The sequence below is a fragment of the Equus asinus genome, chromosome X (assembly GCF_041296235.1).
Source record: "Equus asinus isolate D_3611 breed Donkey chromosome X, EquAss-T2T_v2, whole genome shotgun sequence".
Lineage (NCBI taxonomy): Eukaryota > Metazoa > Chordata > Mammalia > Perissodactyla > Equidae > Equus > Equus asinus.
Window position 1 is genome coordinate 97829513 of NC_091820.1, and position 13054 is coordinate 97842566.

Sequence of the window (13054 nt, forward strand, 5' to 3'; positions counted from 1 at the left end):
TGTTCAGCTACTGAACTCTGTTCACTCCCTAAATTCATTGAGTGATATGGCATCTCAATTCTTTCTTTTCCACCTCCAAATTTTTCCACTATCTTAAGTGATTTTAAGTTTCACATTTTTAGTCATCCGACACACCAGCTTCTCATTCCCTTAATCATCTTATCTCCAATGACCTTCTTCCATGATCATACCTTGAACTTGGCGATCACCTAGAATTCTTTCCCCCTGAAACAATGACCATTGCTACCTTCTCTCCGGTTCATTCTCACTCTTATTCCCACTGCACCTTTAGCCTTATCAAGACCTCCTTATCCCTCCACTTTTCTCCCAGCATGGCTTCCCATCTCCTTGTTTAGTCTACAACTTATAATCAATCCCTTAAACCTCCATGACCAATATTCTCATCAAATCTTGCCCCCAAGACATCAGCTTTGATTCCACCTAAAGATTGTCTTCTCTATCTTATGCCATTGCTTCTAAGCACTTATAAAGAAAATATCATAGGTGTGATGATGGATGCCATCCCATTTTTGTTGTTTTCAACCTAATAACACTGCCTAGAAAACCTCCCACAAAACTTTACTCAGTTCCTGCTTTCCTTTCTCACAATAGCTCTTCTAAATCTTCATCACTATCCTCAAGCCTGACACCTATTCCTATTCCCAACATTCTTAGTAGACAGAATCAGCTCTTAGTTAACAGAGGAAAAACAGAATTAAAGGGGTGACTTCTAGTCACTTCCTGGTCTGGGTTAAATGAATGAGCCAGAGAAGGTGCCTCAGTCAATCAATTCTTAGGAGATCCATTACTGTCCAACTAACCTTCATATATTCTCTCAGGTCCAGTACATGGGAAAGCTTGACGTTTTTAAGGATCCAGAGAAGGGAATACACCTCCGATTTTAGAGGCTGAAGTGTCCCACTACCCTTGTGTCCAAGATCAGCCCCTCCACTGGAGTTTTGGATCTCATCCCTTCCCTTCTCAAAAATCTCATGAATCAGTCATCTCTCTCTTCTACATCTTCAACCTTCATTTTCTCCTAGCTCTTTTCCCATCAGCATATGAACATTCTCAAGTCTCTACCATTTTTTTTAAAAATCCTCCCTCAATCTTATGAGACCTTGCAGCTTCCATCTGATCTTTCCCTTTCCAAGCTTATTGGAAGAATAGCATGCATTTACAGTCTCCATTACTTCAATGCCCATGTTCCAGCTATACACTGCTATGTAATAAACCACACCAAAACCTGGTGCTGAAAACAACAGCAATTTTATTATACTCATGAGTATGTGGGTCAGAAATTTGGGCAAGGCTGCCTGGACAATTCTTCTGTCCCACGTGGCATCTACTGGAGTCATTCAGTGGTATCTAGCTGGTGGCTAGGTTGATCTAGAGGGTCCAAGATGGTTTCCTTCATGCCTGGCACCTTGGTGGGGATATCTGGAACGCTGGGCACAGCTTGGGTGCTCTCTGTCTCCATGTCATCTCAGAATCTCTCCATGTGCTCTCTCTAGGAGGTTGATTAGACTTCTTTGCTCAGGGCTCCAAAAGACCATGGCAAAAGTTGCAAGGCTTCTTATGACCTACCCTTGGAAGTTAAGCAGCATTATTTCCCTGCATTCTGTCAGTTAAACTTACTTATATGGCCCACAAGATTCAAGAACAGGGGACTACACAGGGTCATGATTACTGGGAATGGTTAATAGGAGCCACAAGTTAAAGTCTACCATGACCATGCACTCCTCAAACCACTGCAATCTGGTGCCACTCCACTGAAATTGCAATCTCTGAGGTACAGACCTCCTAGTTGTTAAAGCCAACACAGGCTTTTCAGTACTTGCTTTGCTTGCTTTTTCTGCTGAATTGGACCCTATTGACCACTAACTCCTTTGTGTGACTCTCTTCCCCTGGCTTCTGTATACCACCTTTCCTGGTTTGCCTTTCATTTTTAGGGCTGTTTCTCAGTCTCCTAAAGTGACTCATTTCCTATGCTCTCCCCTTAACGATTGGGCTTTGTTATCAGTTCTCTTCTCACTCTGCACATGCTACCTGGTTATATCATCTGCATCTATGGCCTCATCTATCACTTATCTACTGGTGATTCCTCAATATACATCCCCATCCCAGATCTCTCTCCAGTCCTCCAGGCTCACATGTTCTCATCTGACTGGCTGTCCCACAGGTATCTCAAACATGGCCAAAGCTGAATTCATCTTCTCCCTTAAACTTGCTCTCTTTCTTATATTCTCTAGCCTATACTGACCATCCTTCCAGATGTCTAGGCAGAAACTTGGAGATCATCCTTAACTTTACCCTCTCTCTAATTCCCCCTCGTACAGTATGTCCCCATCCCCCATCATCCAACTTGCTAAAAAGCTTTTCAGGGGCCGGCCTGGTGGCGCAGGGGTTAAGTTCGCACGTTCCACTTCGGCAGCCTGGGGTTCACTAGTTTGGATCCCAGGTGCAGACATGGCACCGCTTGTCAAGCCATGCTGTGGTAGGCGTCCCACACATAAAGTAGAGGAGGATGGGCATGGATGTTAGATCAGGGCCAGTCTTCCTCAGCAAAAAGAGGAGGATTGGCAGGAGATGTTAGCTCAGGGCTAATCTTCCTATTAAAAAAAAACAAAAGCTTTTCAATTTATCCACTCTTCTCCATCTCAGACACTAGGTCTGGCAGAGGACTGGGTAGGGGTCTTGGCCTGTCATTCTGATCTATAAATTGTACAGAAATTACTGTTTACTGCAATAAACTCATTATTATTATTTTTTTTTTAAAGCAGAGGTGACCAGGAGATATCAGGATGGGGCATATTTAAAGAGTGAAGCTCCTCCTGGGAAGAGACACTCAGGTTGGTGGCAGTGGGATTCTGTCTCTCCAGAGTGAAGTGATTTCAGCTCATGGGAAAGCCAGAGTGGCGGCTTCTCATCTTCTTACACCTCCAAACCTGTCATCCTGAAACATCTTCACATTTAGTTTCTATGGTTATAAAAACTACCTTTATCAAGCCACATCATCAGGAGCTAACATCTGGATCCTGGGTACAATATCTTACTATCCCACTAGAACATTCTTACTACATTGGCCACAGCTTATATAACAGTGACCAGACAGGTTCTGGCTTCCAGTAAGTGACCAAGTAGCTTCTATCAAAGCCACCTTCCTTCAGATATAAAAACAATACACTCTGGACAAAATACTAAAAAACAACTACCTGAAAGTACTGAGACAAGCAACCCAGAGCAGGCAGAAACTGAAAGCGAATCTATACATAGAATTTAGGACTTCACCTGTCAGGATCTCCCCATTCTAGGATTTTGCGCCCCTACGTTCCAGCTGCTGAAGCCCTGAATTGTGTCCTCTGCTAAAGATTCAGTTTTACCCACTCAGCAGGTCACTGATTGGGGCCTGCCCTGTGACTAAAAGCCTTAAAAAATGAGAATCTCACCTAGTTCCAGTCTTATCTTTTAAGTGTAGATTCTGTCCAAATCTCTGGCCAACCTCTGAACCACACTTGCATGGGGCAGTCTCCAAACAGCTCAGATAAAGTCAAAAGAACTGAGCAGAAATTTCAGCTGCTGATTACTGAAGGGGAGACTGAGTATGGAATTTGAATAAAGAAACTACCTGCTAAAACGAACAAATCAATACTCTTCTGAGGGACATAAGGTCCTACAATGTCCCTACAATGTCCAGGAGACAAATCAAAATGACTGGACATATTGGAAACAGAAAAATGTAACCCATGCTAAAGAAAAAAGACAGTCAAAGAAAACTGGCCCCAAGACGATTTACCTATCGGAATTAGCAGACAAGAGTTTTTAAGCAACTATTATAACCATGTCTAGGGACACAGAGGAAAATATGCTCACAATGAATAGTGACCAGTTGTCTTCCATCCAGGAAAAGATGACCAGCCTGTAGATATGGGCAACTGATTTAAGGTCTAGAAGAGACATGGTAAGCCCAGCCAGGAGCTACAGTATTCACTGACATTGCCTTAGCTCAGATTCTCATTGTTTCTCACGTAGACTGTTAAAACGGTCTCATAAATTGTCTCCCTGCTTCTGGTTGCTATTTACTATGACCCCATCACCCCACAGACCCTAAACACATCTACATTGATTCCCAAATTAACTTTTAGAACACAGCTTTAACCAGGACTTTATTGATTGCAAGTAACAGAAACAAAACTTTAACTTGAGCAAAAGAGGGAATTTTTTGGAAGTCTCACATAATTATAGGAAGGGCAAGGATGTAGGTGAGCCTCAGGGACAAATAAGACCAAAGACTTGAACACCAACAGGAATCTACTGCTCATCCTGCATGCTGACTGCATTCTCTAAGGCAAGCTTCCTCCCTGGGGCTATAAAATGGCCACCAACAATTCCTGGCCACACATCTCCCAGCTGTGCCACAAAAGTAGGACACAATATTTTCCCCCATCTAAGTTAGAAAAAAAATTAAAGAGAGGGATTCTGATTGTTCTGATCTAGATCACATGTCCACCTATGAACGACTCAAACCAACTGTGGCTAGGGAAACAGGGTACTATGATTGGAAGTCCCTACTAGAACTGCATGGCTGGACAGGAGAGGAGCAGCACCTCCAAAAGGCAGAGGGTTTTGTTTCCAAAGGAAAAGAAAGGTGCTGGGCAAATATTGACCTAACAGGTTTCCTGTACTCTCTACCTTAATTGGTTGCAACCCCATCCTCCGTGCAGTCACCCATGGCAGAGTCCTGGAATTTCTCATGCAGTAGAAAGTGCTAGTTGTCTCCAATATGTGTTCTCCCCTTCCCTCCACCCAGCATTTTGCTGCCTGGAACATGAAGGTGATGGGTGGAGCTCTATCTTGTACCACGAGGACAAGTGTCACACTGTGAAGATGACAGGATATTAAACCCTTCAGAGTTTAACATGAAAGAGAAATGAATTTCTACCCTGTTTAACCCACCGTTATTTTGGATGTCTGATAACTCACAGCTGAACTTAATCCTAAGTGACACCCTCCCACTCCCCACATCTAATCAAGGCAAAACAATCTAGAAGTTAAGAAGGGGCAGGCAGCGAATCAGGTTAGAATGGGTAAGAGCCACCACCTGGGCTTGAATCTAGGCTCTCTCATGTACTAGCTCTGTGATCCTTAGCAAATTGCTTTCTCTCTCTGTACCTCAGCTTCCTCGTGCATAAAATGAGGTTAACAATATTATCTGCCCCGTAGGTTTGTCGTGAGAATTACATGAGATAATTCACAAAGCACTGAGAATAGTGCCATAATAAGTGCTCAGTGAGTGTTAACTACCGTTTTCACTGCCTGCCAGTTTTACCTACTAAAGATCTTGGAAGAGAGTCCCTTCTTCTACAGCCCAAGTGCCATTTTATTCCATTCCAGTGAGCCTTGCCTCCAGTCCCACTCCTCCACAGCATCCTCCACGCTGCCTCAGCCTGACCTTTCTAGAACATCCCGATCTGACCAGGTCACTCCTGTTTGAAACCCCTCAATGGCTCCCCATTATCTACAGAACTAAAGCCTTAACTTCTTAGCCTGGTGACCAAGGCCCTTTTGCATGAGGGCCCAACTGGCCTTTGTGGGCTCACCTCCTGCCACTCCTCTACCATCAACCACACCCTGGCCACACTGAACTATTCTCTATCACCATCTCCTTACCTGCCTCAAAAGCGTCAACCACTCCCACTGCCTCCCTCCTGAACTCTTTCCTCCCTTAGCTGCTGTGGCACCACACACTCCTGGTTTTCTTCCAATCTCCCTGGCTGTTTCTTTTCCATCTTTCTTATGGGCTTCTCACTCTCCAGCCCTTCAGTAAGTGTCAGGGCTCCCCAGGGTAACCTCCTTAGCTGACTCCCTGTTTCACTACAGGTCCTCTCCCTGACTGATGGCATCCATTGTCAGGCTTTTGAGTTTCACCTGCACACTGTGACTCCCAGATCTTCACTCCTGACCTCTCGCCTGAGCTCTGGTCTCACACATCCTGATGGATAGTGCGTCCTGAAGGTGATACAGACACCTCAACCTCAACATGTCCAAAAAGAAACTCATCTTCCCTGCCCCAAACTTGCTTCTCCTCTTTACTCTGAATCTATTGGTGGTACCACCATCATTCAAGCCAGAAACCTGGAACTCTCACTCATTCTTCACATCTAAGAAATTACCAAACCCTGCCAAATTCATGTCCTCAGTAACTCTCCAATCTGTCGTCTCCTCTCCATACTCACTGCCATTGCCCTAGTCTGGCTCTCATCCTCTCTAGTATGGAATCGGTAATGGTGCCCTCTCTGTGTCCAGTCTGTCATGCCTTCAATTCAACTGGCGACCTGAGTTACCTACCTACAGTGAAAACCGTATCATGCTGCTGCCCTGCTTGAAACTCTTCACTGGTTCCCACTGACCAGCCAGACAAAATCACTCCTTTCCCCATAGTTATTAAATACCTACTATGTACAAGGAACTATGCTAGGTACTAGGAATACAATGTTGACCATGAAATGGCCCCTGCCTTTTAAGGAATTTGCCAACTATCTAGGGAGACAGATATATAACCACATACTAATAACATAATGTGATAAGTCCTGTGATAGATATATTCACAGAGCATTACAGGAGCACAAGATTGAGCTCCTTGAGGTCAGGGACTTGTGTCTTCCTAAACTTTATATCCCTAACAACTGGCACCAGGTCTGATTCAACAGAGAATTGCTTTTGAATACAAAACAGATGGTCTTCTCTGATCCTCAGTTTCCCCCAGTGTAAAAAGGTTCACAGTTTACATGTCAAATGAATGAAATCCATGGACCTTGTTTGAATCCTGATTTAAATAAACCAAATGCAATTTTTAAAATGAGACAAGCAGGTAAATTTAAACACTGGCTAGAGATTTGATAATGTTAACGTGTCATTGCTTGGTTTTTTCAGCATTATAATGGTACTGTGGTGTGTTCAAAAGTCCTTATCTTTTAGAGTTATGTAAGAAAGTTTTTAAAAATAAAATGATGCAATGAAATATTGTCTAGGATTTGCCAGAAAATAATCTAGTGCTGTTGGGTGGGGGGTATAGCTGATACAAGACTGGCTATGCCTATGTTAACTACTGAAGCCGGGTGATGGATAAAATAAATGACAAAATTAATCTCTCACAGTTTTGTGGCAATTCAATGAAATGATTATATAAAATTTCTGATATAGTGCCTACTGTCTCAAAAAATGTTAGCTTTGCTTCTCCCCTCACCCCTTTAACTCCATCCACAGGGGCACAGCAGGGGAAACAGCAGACCAGTGGTGTGGGAATTAGAAGCCCAACATCTGAAGAACTGGAAACATACCGGGCATCATCTCTCTCCTCTGCCCAGTAAAGACAGAGAGGCTACAGGGCTGGCAGCCTCCCAAGCAGCCTCAGGTAGGAATGGCAGTGCTTCGGGACCAGCGGGACAAAGGGAAAGAAATCTCGGCTTGAACTTTTGTAGGGAGGAGAGAGAAACTGCCTCAGACAGAAACATCAACTCTTGGCTGGAAAGTCTTGTCCTCAGCTGCTTGCATCCCTCTGCAATACTGCCACCTGGTGGCTTCCTAGTATCACTTTATTTAGTTCTCGGATGCAGTTTGTTCTCATAGTTCTGCCTGCACTGTGAACATTCTAGAAGGGAACAGTCCCTCTCAACAAAATGTCCCCTGAACTGCTCAGAGTTGAGCATATCATTTCGCATCCCTCACATCCCACAAAGTTCCTTGTACACAAGCTCTGTTATGGTACCTGTCACTGTATGAGAATCGCTTACCTGTGAGCATTCATTCATTCACCCAACAAACTTATTTCATAAGTGCCATGTCTAGGACAGGCACCAAGTTAGGCATGGGAGACACAACAGTGAACAAAGCTAGTTGAGCATATAAACAGAGAATTAAGCGAATAAAGAGAGAATTAAATTAGCCACTTTCCCAACCACTATAAAAGTAATTATAATATTTAACATTTGTTGAGCACTTAATATATGCCACGAACTTGTCTAAGTCCTTTATATATACATCTATTAACTCTTTTAACTCTTCCAACAGCTCTGTGGGGTAGGTAATATTATTATCTTCATGTTACAGATGAAGCAACAGAAGCACAGAAAGGTTAGGTAGATTCCCCAAGGTCACACAGCTAGGAAAAGCAAGAGCTCACATTCAAGCCTGGCCTGGTCCAGAGCCCATGCTCTAGTTAAGAAACAGGGGCCGGCCTGGTGGCGCAGCGGTTAAGTTCGCACGTTCCGCTTCTCAGTGGCCCAGGGTTTGCCAGTTCGGATCCCGGGTGCGGACATGGCACCGCTTGGTAAAAGCTATGCTGTGGTAGGCATCCCACGTATAAAGTAGAGGAAGATGGGCATGGATGTTAGCTCAGGGCCAGTCTTCCTCAGCAAAAAGAGGAGGATTGGCAGTAGTTAGCTCAGGGCTAATCTTCCTCAAAAAAAAAAAAAAAGGAAAGGAAACACTACTACTAATACTACTGCACACCCACTCTGCTCCAGTGCCTGTCTGATGATTGAATAAATAAAAACCTTGGACCTCTGAAACCCCAGGAAAGAAACACCCAGGTAGTAGAATCTTCTGGTAGGAGGCTAAGCTGGTCCAGAATCCCATCACTCTGAATCTCACCTAGCTCCTGGGGATTCTCCCTGCTCGATCTTTGCCTCTATTTCAGCTCTGCTCCCTCCACCCATGAAGTGAGCGCTCCTTTTAATGTTCCGTCTCAAATATAAACAAAAAACACTCCTTATGATTCCTCCTAACATGATGGAAACATGCTGGCAGTTTCAAGAAGATGCTGCCAAATTCTAAAGGTGAACAGAACAGAAATAAGCAAAGCAATTGCAGGAAGCATTCAAAAACAGTTTCAATTCTGACCACACCCACAGTCTCTAGGCTCTGTGCGTTTGGTATATGGATTTGTGGCTGGACTCATAGATCAAAAATATGGCTGCCTTTTGGAGAGCACTTACTCTGTGCAAGGCATTGTGCTTTGCACTGTTGGTGCATTATCTCATTTAATCTTCTCACCAAACCTGTGAGGCAGGAAGGTATTCTCACTTCACGGATAAAGATCATAGGGTCACAGAGGTTAAGTAGATTGTCCAGGGTCATACAGCTAATAAGCATATAAGCAGAAAATCTGGAATTTGAACTTAAGTCGTCTGACATCAGAACCTGGGTTGTTGACCACTATGGTATATTGCCTCCCTCCTTATTTTTTTGATCATTGCCTAGTCTCTGGCTTTCTCACAGGGATAAACCTGGGATTTATTTTGCTGTGGTTCAGCGAGGGGAATTCGTTACAGATATCTCAGTTGGCTGCATGAAATTTAACTGCTTCCTACTTACCACCTATTTTCTTTAACTAACCAACTCACTCCCATTCTTGAGGGACCAGGTCAAATCCCATGCCTCCTGCAGGAAGACTTCCATGCTCTCTCCAGCTCACAACTCAGTGGTTCATTCAAAAAATGTTTGCTTCCCCTTTTTAATATTGTTCTCTCCCAAATTCCTTCTAAAGGAAAGGACTAAGTCTAATAAACTTTCTGGGGAATACAGTGAACAGTAAAGGGGAATTGGTGGTGCATCTCTGGAGAAGAAGTTTGGCTCAAACTTATCTCCAGGTTTTCAGGTGTCTATGAGCATAGAGAGAAATGGCCTAGTAGGGGCGAAAACAACATAATCTCACTGGCTTCCCACAGTTCTCACCTACTGGTCTGCTCACAAACAGAGCCCAGCCTCAGTCCAGGACAGACTTTGAGTCCAGAAGACACAGGAGAATGCCACCTTCAGCATTTTCTTTGCTAGTCCAAATCCTGCCCACTGCTAAGAAGTTCCGACCTAAATATCCACACACCAAGATTGTTACTTCATACGGAGATCAGATCGCACCCTAAATAGAATAACAATCTACGAGTAGGGGCTTTCAGAACAGAACAGTAAGAACCTCCGGAGATCCACTCCTCCAAAAGAGCAATGAGAACACTGGCAAACAGTGTTCAAATCAGCTTGTTCAGCACTCTGGAGATGATCCAAAAGCTTGCAACAGTCCGAGGAGCATTTATTCAAGAAAACTACTGAATCTTGCTAAGAACACGATCTCTGGGGCCTTTTACCTTGCCCCATTCCCATCCCCCTCTCCCCTGCTCAGTGATAGGCCTGAGAAGCAGCAGCTTCACACCCGTGGTAAACTACGAAAACCAGCTGCCTAGTACTCACCTGAGGGGCCAGAACAGCTTGGAGCTCCTCAAAAACTCCCACCCCCAGAGCACTGTCACTATTTGATCTGTCAGCTCCCTGAAAAAGCCTCCTTTGCATGGCTTGTAGTTACTTGATACAACTCAGCAGAAAAAAGAGAGATAGTCGGAAAAGCCCTATCTACAGGGCATTTGCCAAACACAGTCAGTGGCGACTGTTTAACATCACAGCTGCCTAGGCCATGATGCCAGCTGAGGAAGACAAGAGACTGGCCAAAAAAGCCTATAGGGTGTGGAGCCCAGATTCTAACAAAGGCAGTCTTGCCCCAGAGTCTGTGCTCTTAATCTGGGCAAGCCCCCTTAACTCCTCCGATGGAGGGGTTCTTATAAACCAGGCGGCTTAGGACTAGACTGAGGCCAAAGTGGGTTTCTTACTCCCACTCCTTCTGCCCCAGATTTTAAATCTTAGAAACCGCATCTTCAGGCACCACAGACAACGGAGGGGACAATTTTCCTATATAAATGTGTTTAAATCACTTTGACCCTGGGGGTGGGAGTCAGGAAGAGGGAAGATTGGAGGAGAGCTAAGGAACGGGTATCTTCTTCACAACCAAATGAGCACAGGCAAGGGAAAAAAAGACCACCGCCAAGGGAGGAAGAATTCAGATTGGGGGTCAGGGGATTCCCTTAGTGAGGCTTGAGGTAGAAGTTACCAGGATGATGACCACAGGCCAGTGAGTACAGGGGCTAAGGGTAGTAGTTTTATCCATCCTATTTCTTGCTTTTTGGCCACATTCATGGGCTCAATTACCTGGGGTCAGCTCCACCGAGACAGCAAGGCCTCTGGGGAAACCCTAGACCCCAGCCACAGTGTGCCACTCTGATACAGGACACCAACGCCAATAAGAGGCAGCCACAGTAATGAGCTCTGCTTTTGCTTTTTTCTTTTTATTTTAATGAAATACTAACTTTCCCAACAAGGCTTTCATATAAAATTAAGACATTTCATGCCCAGAACATCACATTTTTCTTTTATCTGAACACTAATGCAAAAGTTCAGTGGGAGCTGCCTCACAGTCCTCAGAATTGCTACCAGGGAAAGACATGTGGTACAAGAAAGCAGTGGAAAAACACAAGCGCAGAAAAAGCTGGGATTTCCTGGCTTTGTGTTTCTCCTTCCACGCATCGAGGCAGAGCATGAGAAAAGAACCTGTAATAAGTAAACAATACCCATGCCCCTAAAGGTTGTTATCATCCTTGCACATGAATGCCTATTTACACCATCGCTTATTATTTCAATAAATATTTATTGAGTACCTACTATCTGCCAGGCACAGTTCTAGGCACTGGGGATGCAGCAGTGAACAAATCGGATACAGTAGTCTCCCCTTATTTATGGTTTCGCTTTCCGTGGTTTCAGTTACCTGTGGTCAACTCCAGTCCGGAAGCTGATAATCCTCCTTCTGACATAGCGTCAGAAGGTCAACGGTAGCCCAACGCTACATCACAGTGCCTACAGCACTCACCTCACTTCATCTCATCACGTAGGCATTGTATCATGTCACATCATCACCAGAAGAAAGGTGAGTACAGTACAATATTTCAAGAGAGAGAGACTACATTCATATAACTTTTTATTACAGTATAATGTTATAACTGTTCTATTTTATTATTAGCTATTGTTGTAAACCTCTTACCGTGCCTAATTTATAAGTTAAATTTTATCATAGGTATGTATGTATAGGAAAAAACATAGTATATTTAGGGTTCGGTATATCCGCGGTTTCAGGCATCCACTGCGGGTCTTGGAACACATCCCCTGTGGATAAGGGGGAACTACTGTACAAAGTTTTGCCCTCATGAAGCACACTACTCCCTCCTGCTTTTCCTCCTCCCCCTTCCTCTCCTCTTCCTCCTTCATCTAGTGAAGAACATCAAGGTGTGAACTAGGAGACCTGGGTTCTGGTCCTAGCTCCGCCAGTAATAGATGTGTGATCTTCACCAGCATCTCCAGGCTCGGGAGCCCTCTACAGATCCTGATGATGAACAAAACACCTGTCTTGGAGCTGTGGGGAACCCCCAAATCAATCTAATACAGACACTGTTTTCCAGAGGCTCACAGACCAGTAGAAAGGCCATACATGCGCGCAGATAACTATAATGAAAAATTGAAGGTGACAGAAAATAGAAACAGGCAAAGATGATGAAGAGAACAGGAGATCTAGAAGGTTTCCAAACAAGTGGCACTTAAGTGTTGGATAAGATTCGTGTATATGCGAATGGACAGGAATACTTTTCATGGCAGAATGTACGAAGGGAATATGCAGATTCAGTAGTAGGAGAGGGATGACCAAGGTTCCTGTGGGGGCGCAGAGAGTAGTTGAGTGTGGTTGGAACACACTGAAAGAGTCAAACACAAAATTCACAGGAAATTTTACAACGAAACAAGAGACTGAGACATTTTGTACTTGGCCCATAACAATGAGGTCAGTTGGCGGTTGTAATCAACATTTATACCCAATATCTTTGATTGCTCACCGATTAAACAATTCCAATAGTTACACTACGACTTCTCTTCTAACTTACAGGTAGAATCACTTACCTAGCAAGAGCAACTCATGTATGTAAATTATAGGAACATATGGAGGCTTTAAAAGTGAACTGGATTCTGCCAGATTAAAAAACTGAAACTCCTATACATGTCATTGGAAATAATATTGTTTGTCTTCTCCTCTGACCTCATACAATGAGACAGAGGACAGCAGATGTCCCTTACCCTCTGGTTATTAAGTACTGTTACCAAAGAAGTATAAGAGCTAACAGTCTTCACA

General features: G+C 43.9%; 1 long non-coding RNA gene across 1 annotated transcript in view; it reads right to left on the reverse strand.

The window, feature by feature from the left end:
* LOC139042659 (uncharacterized) overlaps positions 1-13054 on the reverse strand; it is a 40664-nt gene that overhangs the window by 17232 nt on the left and 10378 nt on the right. The gene's annotated exons all lie outside the window — the stretch shown is intronic.